Source organism: Anas acuta, chromosome 3 (assembly GCF_963932015.1).
Source record: "Anas acuta chromosome 3, bAnaAcu1.1, whole genome shotgun sequence".
NCBI classification, from domain to species: domain Eukaryota; kingdom Metazoa; phylum Chordata; class Aves; order Anseriformes; family Anatidae; genus Anas; species Anas acuta.
Genome location: NC_088981.1, coordinates 38295850 through 38317336, shown reverse-complemented (window position 1 = coordinate 38317336; position 21487 = coordinate 38295850). Strand labels below are relative to the sequence as shown.

The 21487-nt window shown below is 34.9% G+C and overlaps 1 protein-coding gene across 2 annotated transcripts in view; it reads left to right on the top strand.

Moving 5' to 3' along the window:
- Nucleotides 1-21487, top strand: part of CAMKMT (calmodulin-lysine N-methyltransferase) — a 226782-nt gene that overhangs the window by 45663 nt on the left and 159632 nt on the right. The gene's annotated exons all lie outside the window — the stretch shown is intronic.

The following is a 21487-nucleotide window of genomic DNA, read 5'->3' as shown; positions in this document are numbered from 1 at the left end:
CCGTAAAAAAATAATTTTGGAATTAAGTTAATCTACAATATGAATGCTTAGCAGTAGTTAAATGTATCTATGCAGAGATTTAGTAATATAAAACAGCTGCAGTTATTCTAGCCAAATTACTTGTTTGACAAACTGTCAGCAAGCATCATGCAGAAATCTCAAATGAAACAAAGCAAGATGCTCATTTCCCACTCAATCATATATCTTTGGAAAATGACCTAAATGGATATCTTGCTTTGTCAACCCATGGGACCTATTGGACTATGCTCATACCTTTATTGTTTCTTTGCTGTCTTGTAGTATGATGAGTGTGAGCTGCACTTTGTGAATATTTTACCTTGACGCACTTGTTAAAAAAAAAAAAAAAAAAGTTTTATGAACATGTTGTCTTTGTTTATGTGTGAATTAGTAAACGAGCAGAAAATGAAAGAGTTACTTGAGGTAACCTACCAAAATAAACATTCCAGGGGCAGTGTTTGAATTGTTGTTTATGAAGTGTGTTGGTTTTTTTGTTTTCTCTAGTTCTTACTTGGAATTGCAAAAAATCACATGTAGAACCATACTTGGGAATGTAAAGTTCTACCAGGGATCTTGTTGAGTAAAAATGATACTTCTTTTTTTGTAGGGAAGAGAACTGTTCAGTTTGAGATTCACAGAAATGGTAAGCAAAGGTGTGTGAAGTGAGTCTCTTTTCTGTTGCTGCAGAATGGTAAACTCATGAATCTGGAGCAGTTATCACCCCTCACTTTTACTGCTCTAGATAGGTATCATTGAAGACTTTATTGACCACGTATATAAATGAAGACATTCCTGGTTAAATAATTTATGCGCTGAACTCTTTTGATTTTGTTCCTGTTGCACGGTTTAAATGAAACTGTGATCCTGGGAGGCTATCTGGTGGGTCTGTTCACACCAGCAGCAGACTCCTCAGGGGAATAGTTGCACATGGTGATCACAGTGAGATTGAGATCCTCTGGGTGGCTGAGTGGCCGTGCTCTTCTCTAGGCGTGGACCTCATCCCAAGCTGGTAGTTACAGCTGTCTGTGCTGGGAGCAGGCAGGTGGAAAGGGAGAAGGGCTGGTACCTGGGGAGGTGCACTCTGGGGAAGGTCTGCATCAGGACAGAGAAGAAGTCAGCCTTCTGTAACTTTACTAGCTGTGTTTTTTGAAGATAGCTTAGCAACAATTCTTTCTTTTCATTAATGACTTGTCCTGTGAGATTTTTTACAAGCTATATTGTTATGTTGAGTTTATTTTTCCCCTCTTAATGACTAGATCCAGAATTACATGGAATTCATTGTTAGAGAAGAAAATAGGAAATTTTACCTAAAACTTCAGGTGATACTAAGCGTTTTGACATTTATTAAGGCTCCAAATGTTCCCACTGAACTGTCTTATCTGTTAAACTCTGGATCGGAAGATTGGTTGAGTTATATGGATGTGTATTGGACACGATGTAAGATTGGTGCAATGTTAGTCATTAATACTGAAGGGATACCTTAAAATGTGTACATTTGCTACTACAATGTATTGTTTCTCAATGCTTCCTCAAAAACTGAATGTGAGAAGGAAAAGCTTAAAATGATGGCAAATGTGTAAGCATGAAGGTCTGTCTTATTCTGATTATGTAAATCAGCAGAATTGAAGAAGAGCAATTTAACATTTTCCTGGAATGAGGTTCTTAGTTTTGGAATTTAATTGTGGGTTTTACGTTAACCTGCTCTTTATTGCTTCTTTAACAATTCAGTGCATCTCTTGATTTGTAGTTTGAGGTTTAGTCACCACACTTGAAAGACATCACCTTCGCAATGAGGTCAGATAAGAATAAAAGCTTGTTCATGCAGAGCAGGCTCTCCATGACAGTGAATGCTGAAACTTGCTAGCATTCAGTTCATTTTAGTTCATCATAGTTTAGAGCCTATATTTGCTTTCCAGTAATATTTTCCTAGATTCATAGAACAAATAAGCCATGAAACAATTTTATAACAGTTAATCTCTGGCATAGTCCCACAAATTATACAAATGAAAACAAAATTATTACTCTGGGAGTTTTGTATTACACATTAGAATTGCATGGACAAGTTTTAAAGAAACAATGTTTAAGCTAACATAAGATAATATAATTTGTTGAATGCACAGTAAATAGACATAGCATGGACATCAAAATGATGGTAATACTCAGGTTTCTGGGAGGGTCAGAAGGACTTGTATTCAAAAAGCTACATACTATTCAATATAAATATAACACGTTTGATTCTGGTATTGGAAATCTTTTAAACCTGTCTCGTCAGTGTTAGGCACGTGGCCTCTCTTAAATGTTTTATAATAAAACTTGGTTTCTGTGCAGCTATATGTTAGAAATCTAATTGAATAAACTAGCTTCTGGGACATACCTTGTCTAATAACTTACTTTTACTGAAATAATGTGCTCATTCTGAGGCTTCACTGCATATCAAAACCGAACCTACTTGTAGCTATCACTTGGACCATTATTTTTGTTAATTTATGTTTGCTACATCTTAAAATTTTTTCTTTATTGTAACAGTGACTTCCTGCCCAGCACTAAATAAAAGCCTTTTATAATCCTGGCCTGTGAATAGCTTGAGTTTCAGCATTCCTTCCTCTTCTGTGTCAGGTTCTCTTTCCCCACCAGTGTGGAGGATTTTGTTTATAAGAGGTAATGAATAGTGAATTGTTGGTCTTCTGAAATACCCCATTGGATCCTTCTGTTCAGAGTTCTACCTTGCCAGAACTGAAAATCCAATGCTTAGCATTTTGGTAAATGTAAGGACTATTTGTTTAAGATTGGACAATATCCCCTGCACTTGAGGGTGAATATACTTGAAGAGTTTTTTGATGGAGTTGCAAAATCCTCCTCTCTCCCCCCATATTTTCCATCTATATGTTTATATATGTGTTCATATGCATAATGGACATTGCTGTAAGTTGAACATCAAGTCTCTGTTAAAAATGACATCATTTCAGTCCCTTCAAGATTTTCTGTTCTTACTGAGGTATGTGTGATTTATGTATCCCAACAAATAATAATTCTATATTCCTGTAGAAGAATGCAAAAAATTAAGCAGTTTGTATATGTAAAATATAATGGACTGGATTTTTTTTAACTGTTTTTCATTGGAAAAATCTTGTTGAATAGTTATAATAATAATTAATAAGCAAGAATTTCAAACCTGCTAAAGCATATGTGGTCTTGACACTTATTTTCACAAATTGTTTTCCCATTTGTCAACCTGTTAAGCTGCAGGATCTTCACTGGGTCAAGTGTCAATGTTTCTGAGCCTGCCCTTGTTCATAATAACCAAAGACAGCTCTATTTCTCCAGGACAATGAAGCACATAGTTTTCAGGATAAAACTTGCACAAGCTTGAAATGAAGCATTTGTGCTGCGTGGTTCTTTAACAATGGGAGAAGCTAATTTTAAGAGAAATGATTCTTCAGTGTATACCAGCGTTAGCTTTTGGCAATCACCTATCAACAGTGACTAAGGACAAGAAATCACATGCCCATGAAAGACACAAGAAGTAGAACAGGGAAAAAAAAAATCAACAAACAAAATCCCAACAAAGTAAGGCAACAGTAATGGCTTAAGCTGGGAAATGAAAATAAAACTTAAAAAGTAGTTTTGAGTACTACAGCATATAAATAAATATGTTCAGAGATGTATACCACTTCTGTATACACATATTCTTTGTGATATATTCACATATACCACTTCTGTACCACATATTCTAAACCTCATGCAACTCCAGTCTGTAGTCGATTCAGATGGTTCACTTTCCAACCTCAACTGTTTTATGACTTCACCCTGATCTTTGTGTCAAATATAGTAACTTTGAGACTGCACTGTTACTGCCAGATGATCTGGCTAATCTGATTTTTGTTTTGGTAGGGTTAGTTTTCAGCTGGATCAGCTCCCTAATCCAGCTCACTATGCAGTTGCATGAGATATGTTGAAATATGCCAGGAGACAGAAGGAACAGAACTTCTCTGTTTTAAGAGCATGCTCAAAGTGTTAACTCAAATTAAGTGCAAATAAAGCTTTGAAACTCCATTCTTAATTGTGGAAAATTCAGTAGATAACGTGGAAGTGAACTTTTTGAGTGGGATGCAGTTTGTGCTAATTTTTGTCCTTTGGATGCAAGTTTACTGCTTTAATTATAAATTGAATTTTTGCTTTTTTTTTTTTTTTTTAAGGCAAATAAACCTAAACTCAGAGTTTTTTAATGTACTTTATCTTCTCTGCACAAAAATTCTCACATACTTTTATCAGTGAGATAAAAAAATATTTGATTCTCGTGAGCTTGAAATATATTGGTTGTATTTCTTCTCTGAGCACTCTTTTTGCAGTCCTTCTCCTGTTTCCCTGCAGCACAGCAACTCATGTGATGTCATAGTTGTTCTTTCGTGAGTTGATACAATTTACTTATGCCAGAGCTTAAACCAGAGTTTTCTGCAAGTTTAATAAATTACTTAAAGGAGATGACTTAACAAGTACCAGCCTGCTTGAACACGGCATGCATCTTTTAGGACCATGTCGCCAGGAGAAGTGTTGCAGGTGAAGAAAAGGATAGATCTTCTCTTTTAGGTAGTGCTGTGTTATTTAACCACCTCAGCAAATGAGATTGTGACTGTTGTTAATTCACAACAGTGAGCTTATAGTAAATTACAGTATTCTGCTATTCTGTGTGTTTCCTAAGTTGTCTTCTCCTACAGACCAGGTATCTTATCCTTCGTATCTACTGTGATGAGGTAACACAAGACCTACCTCTCATGAATAGCTATGCGTAACTATTTAGTTCTTCTGAACTAAGAAGATTATATTAAAAACTTAGATTTTATTTCTTAAAAATGTATTACTGCTTATTGTTTACAGTATCCAGAAGAGACGCAAAACAAAGCAAACATTTTGGCTGTAAATATAGGGAGAGGCTACAGAGGCTACAAAGCTTGATTTAGCATTATATTGGTATAAGGGCCAAGTTTACAGCTGTGAAATTTGTCATATGTTGAAGTCTTGAGTGGCTGACTTAAAATCATAGCAATACTCCCATTGTCTGCATAGGATCAGAATTTCATCTGAAATATTGAAGAACCTTTATTATTAACTATTCTTTATTTGTTTTACATAAGTCAGAAAATTTCACTTAAGTTTCAAATCCATGATAAGCTATGCTACTATGGCCAGACGAATTTTACTGTATTAAGTAAAATTTTATTTACCTATTAAGACTAAATTACTCTGACTCGTGATGTTAGGTAACTGACTGTGCTCCAGTACTTTGGTTGAAAGTTTGATCTTTTAGTAATGCATTTATTAAATACACAACTTTTTTAATGAATTAACATATAGCTTTCAGAAAGACAAATAATTTTTATTTCAAGGTTCAAAGAGATGGATAACCAACTGTCTCTCCATACAAATATTTCAATGCATGCAAATATCTAATTATACAAATATCTAATTAAAACTAGAGTCTTATTTCTAACCTGATTTTTCCTACCTGTATCTTTTGCCTGTATCATTTGTTATGGTTTTGTTTCTGAATTAGAGACTGTAAATCTTTTCTGGCATAGTTTACTATCAGTAATTTTGTATATTTGTGAGATATGTAAGAATAAATGCTATTAGAAGCCTTTTCTATCATAGCTGATTCTGTTTACACTTAGCTTTAGAAATTTAGCAAGATAGCTTAACCTTCACCTATCTTACACATCCATTGTTACTTATTGTGTCTTTAATGCTGGGACAATTTTTTTTTGAGGTTTCACAGCACTGTCTGCTGCAACAGCAGAGGTTCCTCGTGCAGGAAAATTATGTTCAGGTTCCTTGACAAGTCTTACTCTTACCTGTTGTCATTTTCTAGAAATAATTAACTAACAACTTGTGTTTTACTTTTCTTTAAAACACACACGCAGAACCCCCACAAACTGTATATACAGTATTTTGTTTCTTTCGTCTTCCTTTTCCATTTTGTCACTAAAGAAAAGTAGGGGAATGAAGATGGAAACTTCATTCTCATAACTCCACCCTCTAAAACAACAACAAACATCTCAGAAGAAGAGAAGGGGGAATGCTTTCTGAATTTTGAATTTCACCAATACAGTCACTTTTTGACAAAATGTATTTGTAAGCTCTCCCACACCCATCCTTTACTGGAACATAAGGAAGACAGTGAGGGAACATAAAGAAGGGGACAACCCAGTAGCTTTTTGCACTGTTTTCTATTAGAGGAGCTATTTGTCGTATTGTTATTAATAAGCATTGTTAGTACCCGATATGCATATTAGTTACAGATTGTGGAATAAGCCTAGTGATGGAATTTGCTTACAGTTTTATGTTTTTACCTTTAAAAAAAAAAAAGTTATTTAATATGTAGCTTGAGATTTGGTGGAAGAAGGGTCAAAATGCACTTGGAGACCATAATGTAAGAGTGTCCTGGACAAAGAGAAACATTCAATATAGATGGGACTTTAATTAAGTAATGTTCAAATAGATGCACTTTTCTTTAAATTCCTATGACAAAGTTCTCTCTTACCGTATGATGATAGATATAACTCTGTTATGCTTTTTTTTTGTTTGTTTTTATTATTTTTGCTGTGTATATATACCAAAAGATGCACACTGCGATGAATTAATACTTGGGATTAACAGCTATTCCTCTGAGCAAAACAGTATTTACAGCTTTCATACCAATTTTAACAGAAATTGTCTTATACTTCAATTAATTACCCTTTATAACTCTAACTCTACTTCAACATACTGTGTACTAAACTTCTTTCCTCTAAAAAGTTCTTTGTATTTTATTGGTTGCAAAGTATTTTTAACTAAGGGGAAAAAAATGTGAGTAATGGTGTTTTTAAAGAAAATATCAAACTCTGTGATAACCAAGGATGTACTCAAGTGGCATGAATACTTCTGTTCCAGATGGGTCAGCTTTAGGGGTCAAGTTGTGAAGAGAAAGCCATCACACACACTTCATCAACACCGTGGAATGAGAGACCAGTGCATTTACTGAGCAATGGATTTCCAGTGAGCGTATAAACTAATTGGTGGATGAACATGCCCCAGGAGCAATGATTTTAAGGTCATAGCAGGCTCAGTGAATTGTGCTGACTTACACTGTGTCTCACTGATAGCTGATCTTACCAATGAGCAGTTTAGAGGCATTCAAGCCTGAACTCTCTTCCATGTGCCTTGAATGGCATGTCAGCGGTCACTGTTTCTGACATCCTTTATATTTGTCCAGTCAGCTCTAAATCTTTAGGTTGGGCTTCAGCGTACTCAGGAAAGAAAAGAGAGAAGCAATTATTTTCAGTCATTGAGTTCTGAAGATCTTAGTGTTAATTATGCCAAACACGGTTGGTTCATCAACAAACCAGAAATGTTAAAGAGAGGGAACTGATATTTTTGTGATCAAAAGTATCCCAATTATAACTTTCTATTTCTTGGATTTTACTTTGATTTCTTGTCATTAGTTCTATGTTTGCACTGAAAACATTAGTTGGGTTAATACACATTTTTATATGATGTGGCAAATTGACAAGCTGAAAAATTGCTGTAACATAATTTAAAAAATTAAATAATGAACATCTTGGGCATATGTCCCTTCCCTGCTTGTGGTACATTGCTTCTCATGTGAAACATTTTCTTTTGTTTTGGATAAATGTTTACTCGTTCTTTGTCTGCTGTGAGTACAAAACAGAACCATGCAGAGGTCCTTTTAAATTTGCAGTCAATTAAGGAATGCTACAGTAGCTCTAATTCCCTTTTTTTGGAGGGGAAATGAAAAGCTAATTTGTTTTATGATTGCTAAGCCTTTGCTGAGAGTATGTTTTCTTTAATCATAATAGTAGTTAAGTAGTTTAAAAAAAACTTTGTTAATAATTTTTAGATGAAATCTGTTGCAGGTCTGTTTAACATTGTCTAAGAGTATGGACGTGTTCAGTGATCCTAATAAAGTAAAAATAAAATAAAATAGAGTTAATGTTAAATGCTAAGGACAAAAGAATATTTAATAATGATGACACATAAAAATATATTTTTAAGCATGAATTTCTGGGAGTGTTTAAACACAATCATTTAATTCTAAGCACTTCTGTGCATGCTTGTATACATATATATATATGTCCATATATGTGAATTATATAGTATGTACAAATATGCACGTTCCATAAGGCTGTGGGCTGAAAATTCAAATACAGTGTTGCGTTAATAATTTTTGAAGCAAACTATTATTCGCATATAAGATATGTGAATCTTCTTCATCAGGAAGTGATCTGCATCAGGTTTTATATATATTAAAAAAAAATAAATCTAAAGAGAGGGGAAAAAAAACTTGATTCCATCATTTAATATAAACAGTATGATTTGTTTAAGGGAAATGGCTCATTGTGGCCTTCCTACACAACCATTGTTTTCCAGGAAGGTTCTCCCTTAGGACAGGGTAAGAAAGCAACCACAGGCACCCTGCTGGTATGCCTCAGAACAAGCTGTAGGACTGGTTGATAGACTTGTATACAAGATTAAAACAGGAAAATTGATGTTGGGCATCCATTAAAATATCTGTATGATAACATGTTCCCACTCATCTGCAGATATGTACCTATACAGAGCTTCACACTGTTGAAGGGAACTCCTATTTTACATGATCCAAGTTAATTTCAAAAAGTTACAGAACCTTTTAAGCAGATTTTACAGTTGTTTAGCAAATGTAGACCTTGACTGTTCTTGGCAGTTCTCCTTCCCAGATTAATGGGAAACAATCAGAGTTAGGATCAAATATGGAATTAGTTTATATCCTTGCTATGTGTATTAAAGGAAGCAATATTGTAATTAAAATGCAGATAAACATTGTGGAAATCTCATGTAACTATAATAACTGGGATGTCCTCATCATATGAACTCACTTCATTACATTCTATTACTTTATCCTCTTGTAGTGTCTCTGCAGCTGCTTTGTTGGGGGATATCAATATTCAATTACAGAAATTAAGTAATCAAATCAAATTTCTTTTACAGTTTATACCAACTTTTTTGGTATATTTGGGGGGGGGGGGGCGATTATGGCTATTTGGCTATTATGTTAGTTCACTACAGCACCGAGGACATATTAAAACATTAGTGCTTATGTATCATCCTTAATATAAGAAGAACATTTTAATGTAATGTTAGCTGGCAAAGCCAGGAGAATTATGACTAACAACCTCTTCCTTATTCTTAACCGTTCAACTAAATAATAGCTTAAATGCTCCTATTTGACAAAATGGGAGTGTTTTTTTTGTAAGCTGTTTTATATTAGCTTCTGGTTTTGTAGTGTTGCTACCTCTCTTGGTGCAAAACAAATCCAGCATCAGTATGGTATAAGTCTTTTTTTCTGTGTAGTTACGGTGTGAAAGATGGATCTATTTTTCACATTGTTATAGGATCACCTAATATCATAATATCTGTGGTCAGAAATGAGGAAAACCAGTGCTACTGGAACTAGCAATAACAAACAGAGTGGAAGTGTTAATAGTGAAGCTGAGGGAAGAGACAAAGACAGAACTTAGCTGGTAGAATTTTAAAAGTACTAATGAGGAGTGAAAACCAGTGTCAGGATTGCAAACTTGATGCTGAGATGGTGTTTTGTAGCAACTGAGTAGCAAATACACTGAGCGTAAGAGACCACAGAAAAAAATGTGCAGAAAGCTTTTTTCTTTTATGACTCTGCTAGCCAGCAAGGAGGAGGCTACATGAATGACACAGTAGAGCTGTGAAGGTGGAGAGAGCTTAAAGCATGCTGGTAGAGAAGTTCACATGAGTTTGCAGATAGAAGTATTGGGAGAGAAAAGAATAGGAGAGTACTTTAAAGAATACTGACAAGGAGGTGGAGGAATGTATGGAAATCTTCAGAAGGAAGTATGTACTAACAACTGAAGGATACTCGATTATGGGGAAGAGGTTTTTTGTAGAGGTTCTGATGAACCCAGAAGAGAGAGAGGAAGGAGAGGCATGACAGAAATCTACGGAGAGATCAAAGGGTGAATATGAAGAAAAAATAATTACAATGTAAGCACAAGAACATTGGTGGTGCTCTTCCTGTAGTTTGGAAAATACTGGAAACAGGTCATTTATGAAGAAGCAAAAGTAGATTGAGCAGGATAAATACTCAGAGTGACTTGAGCCAAAAAAGAAGAGAGGAGGAGTCTCATAGTAAGAGAAGGAGTAAGTAGGGTGGTGTGGTAGGCCTCAGAGCACGAGTAACTGTCCTTGTATTTGCGATTTGAGAATCTTAAATTTCTGATTACCCAATGTGTCTTTAGATATCTGTTCCTCCTCTTTTTTTTCCCCTTTCCATTTAAGTTCTTTTTCTCTTTTGTTGTTCATAGTAGCCAATATTTAGACCAGTTTCCAATTCCTGTTTGCTTGTATATGTAAAGTATTTATATATTTTTGTCTGTATGTTCTTTTCTTTCCAGACTTGGGTTACTTTAGCTGGTTGTCACTTGAAATATCTCAGTATCACTTTCCAGTGGCTTCTGTATTGTTTCACTAAGGACACTGACAGAACAGATGTGTTCACAGCATTTCCAATAGTGAATGAATCCCCCAGTGAACAAATGTTGCTGTTTTGGCAGGAGCTATATATAATCAGAGAAAATGTTACAGCAAGTAAGTGGCTGGCATCTTAGAACCTGAGAGATTTGTATGAATGCAGTCCATCTCCAGGGTATAGTGGAAAAAGGATAAAGTATTAAAAAAAAAAAGTTTTGTCTTCATGTCTTGAGCTGATAATGTTAGAATTAAGATAAATCCTATAATTTTCTTATATTAACTCTTTTGCACAGAGTAACTCTTAATAAGTGAAAACAGCATTTACTAAAGATTAAATACCAATTTAAGATAGAAGAATATATACAGTGTGCTTTTAAATGTTACAAAAGAGAACTGAAAATAATTTGTAAACAGTTTTATTTTGTTCTGCAAATGTAAGTGCTTTTCTCTGTTACCTTGTTTTTAGTAAATCTTCTCACTCAGTACCATGTCCCACATTATATAATCTATCATTTTATCTTTTCATTCTATCAAGGCACAGCATACCTAGCTAATCCATCAGAAATCCCTTTCCTTATCAGTCACTCAAGAGTGGTTATACTGTGCAGTTTGACAGCATTAGACATCACTTACCTTCATAAACTACAGATTACTTGTGGAAAAAAAGATTTTATTTTTTATTTATTTATTTTTTTTGCCTCTGTTTGAGGATGTCTTGGCTTTATGGAGATTTCATCCTTTGTTTTCCTTGATTCCTGATTTTTCCAAAATGACTGAAAAAGATTCATCAAAGAAACACAAAGTTATTTTATTGTCCATAAAATTATATATATACATATTTTTATTCATACCTTTCTATGTTATTTTTCTACAAAGATTTGGATTTTCACATCTTCTTCCATTCTTTACTCAGTGCAGTGATTTTAAATTAAATATTTTTACATATTAAAGAGGTTTTCTTTGTTGTTTTTTAAGATAATTTCCATCCTACTTCATAGGTGAGGTGCTTTGGTAATACTTCTGGTGCATCAAAGATCAGAGGCCTTGGATACCCTGACAGCTTGAATGTAGTTTTTGACATGGTAGATCACAGCAGCCTTTCTGGAGGTGCTATGATATATTGTGTCATGTTTTACAGTGGAGCTGGTAGTGGACATTTGGCACTAGATACTATAGGATTCTCAACTGATGATATATTACATACTACAGCAATATGTGCTATAATGCAACTAGTATGCTAAGCCAGATAAGAATTTTAGTATTATGCTTTCTGTATATCATTGTGGATTCTAGCCTGGTTATTGTGAGTATTTAAGTAAATTTGCATAATTTTTACATTTCAAAACTAGTGCAATCTGTCATGTTTGTTAATGCTTCTTGCCAAGAATGCTGGAAGTATTTTTACAAAGATAACAAATTTGACATATATTTTAGATAGCTCTGTCATCATTGTGTGATAGTATCACACAAGTATGAAAGGATGAGTAGTAATACCTCACTACTCATAAAGGGACATCCCCTTTTATCAGTCAGCAGACCTCCACTTCGTGTCATCTATTTTGGTGGATTGTATTATAGCATGAAAAAATTGTTGTTTCTGCGTGATAAGGATTCCTGACATCGTTTTCTGTCCCACATCTAAAAACCTTCTTCCTTGAGAAGTTAGTGAGTAGTGTCTGATTAATTATTTTATTTATTTGAAATATTTTTTTCCTTGTTCAGAAGTTGTGGCAATTCTTTAGTACTGTATGAGGAAGCCACATGATACGTGAAGATGTGAATTGGTTCTGAAGCATCCAGGAACAGGTTTTTAGAGGAAGAGGTGAATAAGTATGATGATTCTCATATAAAATTCCTCGTTCACTGCAAATTTTGATTTTAAATTATTATTTGTAAACATTATTTCACTTTTTTTTTAATTAAAAACAAAAAATAATGAAGAAAAAATAAGAAAGATGGCTTAGGAGACTCAACTTATTGCAAAAGTAGTTGTCTTTATACAGTTATCTTTATTTACACTACTTCAGTATTGTTTACACTACTGCCTGTAGTAGACTCTTTAGGCCAAAAAGAGAATTTTTTGCTGATCGAGCTGCAATGCAGGCAAGCACTGTTGCTGCTATAGAATACCTTTTGTTCGGAAAAAACACCTTCTACATTTTTCTCTCATCTGGAGAAAGGAGTTTGTCCTGTATTTTACACTGATGATGTTTCTGCATTACAAACCTTTCCTTGGGGAAAAAACAAATGGACAAACCAAAACCAAAACAACAACAACAAAACCACCTTTATTCAGCAGCCTGGCACCAAAAAACACTGCCAAATGTAGTGTAGAAGAGTGTTTAAACCACACCTGCAAAGAAATTATAAGGCCATTAACATTTTATGTTAATTTAATGAGGGGAAAAAAGTGAAAACTAGGGACGAGTGCTATCCAAAGGTCATGTTAGTGTTGTGAAGATCGTTTTACTGATACTGTGGTATTCAGGCACAGTAGAATTGTGGATGTAGTGTTAGCTGTACTTCTGAAACTCTGTGGAGCTGAGTAGGCTTAATCCTCATTTACGTTAATGTAGGATATTGGTTTTGGGCTGGAAGTCTTTTTATTATTAACAAACAATTCTGTTATTGGTTTTATCCAAAGGATTATATTGTTTTTGCATAGTGCTTTTTGTGTGGACACTTAACAAGCATGTCTACACTACTTTTGCTTACTCTTATTTTCTTGGTGCTGAAAACCTCCAGTCTTTTATTTATCTAGTCTTCTTAATATGTATGGTCACAATTAAGATTAATAAATATATATATTTTTTTACTCTCCAGGGCTGAAACCCTACCTGACAAATTTTATCACATGGCAAATGTTTTGTAGCTGAACTACAGACTGTGGAAAATACAGTATTATAATGGAAACTGAGGAAGCATAAACCCCAGTGTTGCTACTTAACAACTCAGTTGCATCAGTGGCATTCTTGTCTTCCTAATCTAGAAAAATAATTCTTCTCACAAAACAAGGATAGTATAGGGCTTCTGTATATATTTCTTTCATTTATTGTACAGTTCTGTTAATGAAAATAAAGAAGTCAGTGATCTGGCCACAGAATTCATTATTTTTATTTGCAAGTCATCAGATCTTGTTTTTGTTTCTATGGTTCTTTCATAGCTGTGAGCCATTCTGGCATGCCTTTAGGTTTATGACATCCTGCTGTGTAAGGATGTTTCAATGGTGGTTTCTAGATGCCTTTTTATAGTTTTTTTTTATTATTATTTTTGTAGTATGCTAAATTATATCATGAGCTATTAAGATATGTTATGCATCCGTTAGTTTAAAAACATCTCTAATTATTTCACTGCTAAAATATGACTGCATATATGCTTCAGGCATGATTTTTTTGCTAACAACCTATTATGTATTCATAGGAGCAACAATACCAATTCATACCATTGGGGAATATTATTTAATTCGGCAAATAGAGTATTTTTATCATTCATGTGTTGTTTAGAATAAATATCCATGAAAGCAAACGCAAGGATACTGTATGTTTGCATTCTGTAAATCTTTTGTTTTACTTCGATTAAGGCCAGAATTAGCCAAGCACAAATGGAAAATATGTAGTAGCTTTAAAGTAAAATAAAATTGGTTTTGATGTAGTTCAAGTCAACCATCTCATTTAAAATTAGCCCAGGGGTCTTGTAAAAATGCTAGTAATCTAAACATAATAATGCACATTGCCCAATTGCTTCTGTATATGATATAGGTTCAGTGCTGTAGTGCTTTGACAGCCCATTACTGAATGTAATGAACAGCTATTTTTAAACAGAAGAAATTCAAGTTGACAGCTTGGCAATGAAATTCAGCTAGTGGCATAATTTTTGTCGTCTTCGGTATAGAGAGTGGATTTCAGTTTAGTTTAAAGAAATTTGTATCATGGACTTTATGGAGCAATCATTTTTTGCTTCAGTTTTACTAAATACTTTTTGAACTGCTTGAAGTAAAGCTGAATTTTGTCAAATCCCCAAGCCCACACTCCTGTCAGGGTAGAAGACACTCTGTGAGAAGTTAGTGATTAATAAAAATCAGTTGAAATCTTAAGGAAGAGAATGTACTGAAATTGAATTTATAATCAGAAACTTTTTTTTTCTTTTTAGTTGAGAAAGAGAAAATCCTTCAAGAGGGATTTAAGTGTGAGTCAATAGCAAACTAAGAGAAGGGACAGAGCAAGTAGCTGTCAAATTGCACATATATTGTGGTAGAAATCTATAACATAAGGCCAGGCTCCCATCTATCATTTTCCTTATCTCAGTTGGCTACTGCATTAGGAAGTAAATAATATTCTGCCTTCTTACTTTTTGTTCATCTGTCTGTCTTTCCTGCTCTGCCATCCTTGGACTTCTCTGTGGTATTAGTCAGAGACACGTTTAAAACCTACTTGTTTCAGACTCTTCTTTGTTGAGATTAAAATATAAATGATACCTCTCGGGATCATTAGTGAGTTTGCTGTAGGGCAAGGAGGAAGATGCTCCCTTTGCCAGGACTGGCTTTTGTGCTCCCGCTTTTCCTTTCTGCCAGACTGATGGTATCCAGCAGTGCTGTGGTGTGATTCTTGGCACATCTAGTGACTCTGACCAGCCTCCTCCTTCTCTCCTGGCAAACCCTACTGGACTGAATGCTATGTCACTCTTTCAGGTAACTTCATGTTTCCAATCGCTTCTATCTTTTTCTAGCTTGTGACCGTCAGCTATCTTTTTACAGCACCTCAATGAGATTTCATTTAAGATCTGTCTTTCTGTTCCATGTTCCGTAAGTACACTGAGAGAAAGAATAATTCTCATCACTGGAGAGCTTTGGGGTAAAAATATGTGCCGTCAAATTCAGTGATTTTAATCATGCCTGTTGGATATTCAAAACTCTGATTCTAACCACTTCCTCAAAAAATCAGCCCATGGCTTGCATCTTTTCCAAAATCACTGCAGTAAACAGCCTTATCATAGAACCATAGAATAGCTTGTGTTGGAAGGGACCTTAAAGATCACCTAGTTCCAACCCCCCTGCCATGGGCAAGGATGCCACCCACTAGATCAGGTTCCCCAGCGCCTTGTCCAGCTTGTCTTTGGGGATATCCACAACTTCTCTGGGCAAAGCGTTCCAGTGCCTCACCATCTCTGAGTGAAGAATTTCTTCCTAACATCTAATCCAAATCTCCCCTCTTAGTTTAAAACCATCCCCCCTTGTCCTATCATTATCTTCCTGAGCAAAAAGTTGCTTTCTTGCTTATAAACCCTCTTCAGCTACCTTGAGTGAACTGAATGTTCTGAGTGACTTCTATTTTTGCTGACTTCTACTTTTGACTGTTAAAGCCATTTTTCTCTTCCCAGTAATCTCTTGTTCAAGTTCTTATGCCTTGTTAACACTTTCCTTTTTACATCCCACATTACATCCAATCCTTCTGCAATAATCCCTTTCCAAATCTGTCCTCATTCTGAAACAATTCTTGCTACATTCTATAACCCTTCTTTTTTATCTTCCCATTTCTCACCGGGGTCTGCTGCTGTACCCTGGAGAACATACAATATACTGTGTTTCCATGTTTGGTTCCGGTGTTTTTCTTTTTCTTTTCTTTTTTTGTTTTGTTTTGTTTATAAAGGCTTGTCTATAAAAGTGTGCGGCTATATCTTTGTAGGATAATACATCTATATGTAAATCTAACATACCTCAAGTCTGCTGAAGCTTTGTGTTGATAGCATGTATGAATGCCAAAATATCCTTGACCCAAATCTGGATTCAGAAATGCAAATGGAATTTTAATTTATGGTTTATTATCATTACTTATTTTTGTGAATTACTCAGAATATGCCTTCTCCCTTAAGAATAAATGGGATATATCTAGTCAATTCTTACTTTGAATAGCTTGGTAATACTTCAATAAAGTGAGGCAGTAATATCAAGATCCATCATTCCCAATGATTTTCCATACGGCTTCTTCATTTAAGTTATTTTTGAGAGGTGCTGCTATGCTTTGCATATGCAGTTTTTGCCCGCTGATCTCATAGTGCTTTCACTCTGCTGTGACAAACCTGCATAAGACCATTCATTAGTCCAACCTTATTTTACATGAGAAAACCCCACATGTTGGAAAAGAATGCTGAGGAATGCTTGGTGAGAAGGGGTCTGTGATACAGCCAGAAAGCTGATTCTGAAGAATTAGTTTATCAGTTTCTACAGGGCTTGGGAAGAAAGGGCCGGCTGTTACAGAGCTATGTAACAGTTAAGGTGACGTGGGGTTGATTTAATAGGGTTGCATTTAAATTATCCTTCTGTGAAATGACCAATAAAAAACAGCTAGTCTGTATTCCTTTTTTTAATATGAATTTGTTTTGAAATGTTTTGAGTCATCTGAAATTCAAGGACAGCCAGATTTTAATTTCTGTGTTGAGGTTGGCTGACTGAAAGGAATCATTATGTAGAAATGATGACAAAACAAATGTGAGTTTTCCCTCCTTGAGTCTATCTATTTTAAGCACTAGAGCTCTTATTTAATTTTCTTCTAAATATTTGGAGGTCACTCTGACCTCATAATATAATGAAATCTTCGTGCTAGTGCTTGTAAAAAAAAGTGAAGGGCATATTTGCTATGCATTTCTATGTGGTTCTCTGTGAGTTAGGTTTCTCCATCATGTGGAGTACTATAGTGTGTAATAATTAGTACCCTTGTTGATAACATCAGTTGAAAGAGCAGGAATTAAGAACCAAATTGCAACCTCCCTGAAGAAATTCTTTAGAAAGAATAGTTAACTGGAAGGCTCTGTTGGTTTTCTTCATTTGCCTGGGGTGTTCAGGAGAATGAAACATATACCCCTCCCTTTTCAATGCTAACATGTGAATAGACATGTTGAGTCAAGAGGAGACAAGCTACCTGGGAATGATACTACTTTTAGAGATTCCTAAGTACAGAAGTATTTCAATGTATGACTGAATAGTTGGTTCAACGAACCTCATTCTTAAAATGATTCTTTGTTTCATCAGAATTTCTGGGACAACATGGGGGAGATAGATCTACATACTTATTAATCATGCTGAACCCCTTTTACTGGAGAACTGGAGAGGTTTTGGTCTTGAGGGTTACAGTTTATTTAGTGTTCTGAGGCCACCTACTGAAATACCTCACACACTGAGACTTCTAATGTAGTAGAATTCTTAAGTCTGTACTTAAATTACCCTACCTAAAGAATTTTTAAACAGTCTGTTAATATTAATTAAACAAGTTTATCTTTCTTTCAAAAGCAGCAAAGACTGGCTAAATTTGAGGAATGGATGTTGTAGTTATCCCCCTGACCAAGACAAGTGTTTTCATGGGGCTGAGCCAGCACTGCCTTGTGGTTGATGGCTAAAATTATTCAGCTGGATCTCAGTTCTGAGGTAATGCGTAATAATGCAATGTCCATGGAAGAACTTAGCCGATGAATTCAGTACTCCTTAATAGGTACTGCCTTGATTAATTTTAGTGGCCTCATTTTTCCCTCCCACCCTCCCATGCCAAGTACCAACGTATTCACAAATTCCATCTCAGTATGTGAACAGCTAAGAAGTAATTTACTCATAGTGTTAATGTATGAAGGGAAAGCAATGGAATAAAGAATCAGAAACAAAAGCTCCTAATTGAATTAGATTGGAGGTATAATATCTCCTAACCTATCAAATGTGTAACAAAAGCGTTTTTGGAACATATTTCCTCTTGTGATCTCTGCCTTTCCAAGTAGAGTGTATGTTGTTACTCTTCAAAAACTAATACTCCAGTTATGTCTGACCTTGTGAAGCAGCTTCTCAATCATTCTTTTCAGCATCCACTGTAATCATAGCACAAATCCTTATTATTATGGGCACATAACTCACTCTCTGTCTCTCTCTAAAGAGCAAATACCAACACTGCTTGATAGCTCAACAAACAGTGGTGTTGGAGAAGGATTATCATTCTGCCTTATGCTTTACTTCCACCAATCTAGTGCAAAGTAACTTTACTACTTCATTGGACTTTTCTAGATTGTAGGCAAGTAGGGTTTTTATTCTGAAGAAGTAAAATAAAGTGTCTGCACTCTGCTAAGAAAATAATTAAAAGACTTATGGTTGGCTGTAGCTATTTCAGAACAGTGCAATATTATGAAGGGAAGTCCTTCAGTGCATTCTGAAGGGAGGTCCTTATTCACCCAGTATTTTGTACCTGTACTCACTATGGAGTGTTGCCCTGAGGAGCACTTACAGATGTGCATTTGGCCTGGTATAGTTCATTTTTTTTTTTCCCTTTTCATTTTGCTGTTACTTCCCTTTCTTTTCTTATCCATGAGTAACAGCACTCGTGAAAGACTTTTGTTAGCAGTTTGCATGTTTTGAAATAGCACAGACTTCTGAGGAACAGTTATTTTAGTTATGTTGACTTCATAAGTATATTTTAATTTTACCCAGAAGAGAGGAGTAAGGGAACCCTTATAAAAAACATTGTAAGGCAGTAGCAATTTTGTTTTTCTTTACCCTTTCATCTCTAGGTAAAAGTTTTAGGAAAAGCTTCTTGAACAATCTTACAGTCATAACAACACAAACTTCAAGCTGCTCACAACACATCAGATTTCAAACTGAAAGTACAAAATATAATTCTCATATTTCCATTCTGACTACCCAAGAGTACCGACACACCTCCTGCTTCCATACATGTCCTGGAGGCTGGCTGGAGTAAAAGGGAAATCACCCTGCTTGGCTGAAGACCAGCCTGCTCTACAGGCTTCCTTATAGTGCTGGAGAGCACTGCAAAGAGGAAGATGTTGTCCTCTCCTTTCCACAAATATTTTCTTAATGTATGTACATTTTTCAAGCATACTGCCATTTACCACAAATTACATTTTCTGATAAAATTAAGTATATCATCTCTTTTTTTTTTTTTTTTGAGTAACTGTTCAGCTATTCAGTAATACTAGATGGGAGAGAGAATACTTCTGGAATGGGAGGGGAAAAAGAAAGGCTGGGACATACTTTTTTTGAGGTAATTTTCTTTGGTAATTTTTGGCATTACAGCATATTACTTTTTTTTTTTTTCAGGCTGATTCATTTCAAAATTGTAAAATTATGCACATGTGTAATGCACATTTGGGTGCGTATTACAAGTCTGGATATAAGTGGAAATCAAAATGCTTCAGACTAACTAACTGATCATATGTTATAAAAGGGCTGACATTGGTTCTTGACCAAGACAATTGTCTTGAATTTCTAAGCTTCCCTGCCCATGTATAAAGAAGGATTGGTTAATACTTTAATGAGAAAAAGTTTAAATCCATGCTCAAAAGAGCATTATATTTAGCTTAACATTTGTAATGGCTCTTTATACATACGCACAACTGTAAGTTCTTTGGAAAATGCAAAATTTGAGAACTATTTGTCAGCATGTTGAGAAATACCCTGAAGTGAAACTTTAGAAGTGGTTTTATAGCTGTCTTTATACTGTGTTGTGAATGTTCCAACAAACACACAGTGAATATTCAGTGATTGTTTTGCCTCAAACGTTTGCTTTATTTCAAAATTTTTCTATTAAGATTATATAATACATGTCTTTAATTTTCAAGTTGTGTTTTTTTTTTTTTCTTCCCTGTTACGATGTGATGATTTCACTATGTGAATAAAACACAACGTTTTAATGCATAGTGTTCAGTCAAAGTAGAATACTTAAATCAGGTAAAATATAAATGTTATGAAGCTGAAGTTTCCCTGAGAGAGTTGTGAGCAGAATCAAAACAGTATTTTAAAAAGATCACACTGAAAAAATAACACCCCAAACAGTAACAGCCTGCTCTTCATCACCCCCAACATTTAATAAGCAGTCTTTTTAGCTGATAGAGTCCTAAGTGATTTTTCTTCCTACTTAAGGCCATTCTAGCATGCTCGCTAGCATGCTCGCTAAGTGGACCTAACAGGAGTAGTATATTTTATGTTAGCAAGTCATGATAGAAAAGTGCTTGAAGTTCAGGGGGCATTTGTCTCCTTTCTCACAAATTCATTTAAGTACCAGTCTTGCCATAGCTTTAACTGGGGCAGACAACCATACAAATGACTTGAGATAAAATGAAAATAATGGACTGAGCTAGGTGCCGGGGGTGGTAGTTACACTGCATGCACATCAATAAGCATTGAGTGTTATTCTATGCTAATGTAAGCCTGATGGATCAGCTTTCGCTTTTAGCCTAGAGGACCATTAAGCACTAGAAGCTGGGTCAAACTGATATAGTAAGGCAGACGTACCCTAACAGTTGGCAACAGTAGTTAACAAGCAGTAATTTGCTATGTGTGAGACTAATATTGTTTAAAGTCTTCATGATCAGAGAAAGGATAATACTTCTTTGTTTAATTTCCTTTTGCAACCTAAATTCATTTGGAGGAAAATAAAAACAAAACAAAACAAAAAAAAACAACAACAAAACAAACAAACAAACAAAAAAACCAACAACAAAACAAACAAACAAAAAAAAACAACCCACAAAACATTAAGATGCAAAAATGAATAAAGCATTGACAAGTTCTTTTGGAAATAATGTATTACTGTATGCTACAGAATATCAAAGCATTATATACAATTTTCAAAAAATGTAAGGAAATTCTTATAGAATAATATTGTGTAATTGAAATGCATCATTTATTATTTTAATTCAAAGTAAATACTATTCATTGCTCCTAAATTTATCACCTTGAATGTATTAAAATATAAGACTTCATCCATAGCAACTACGTTTCAAAGTGTCTGAGTTACAGAAATATTTTGAAGATAAAATAGAAAAAATGCCACTATTTACACAGATGTGCTTTGAAGAGAATCTTGTCCTTGACATGACACGAATATAATAAAGCATTATCTTTATTCTGCTTTGCTTATGCTTTGGTACCGTTGCCTCTGATGCA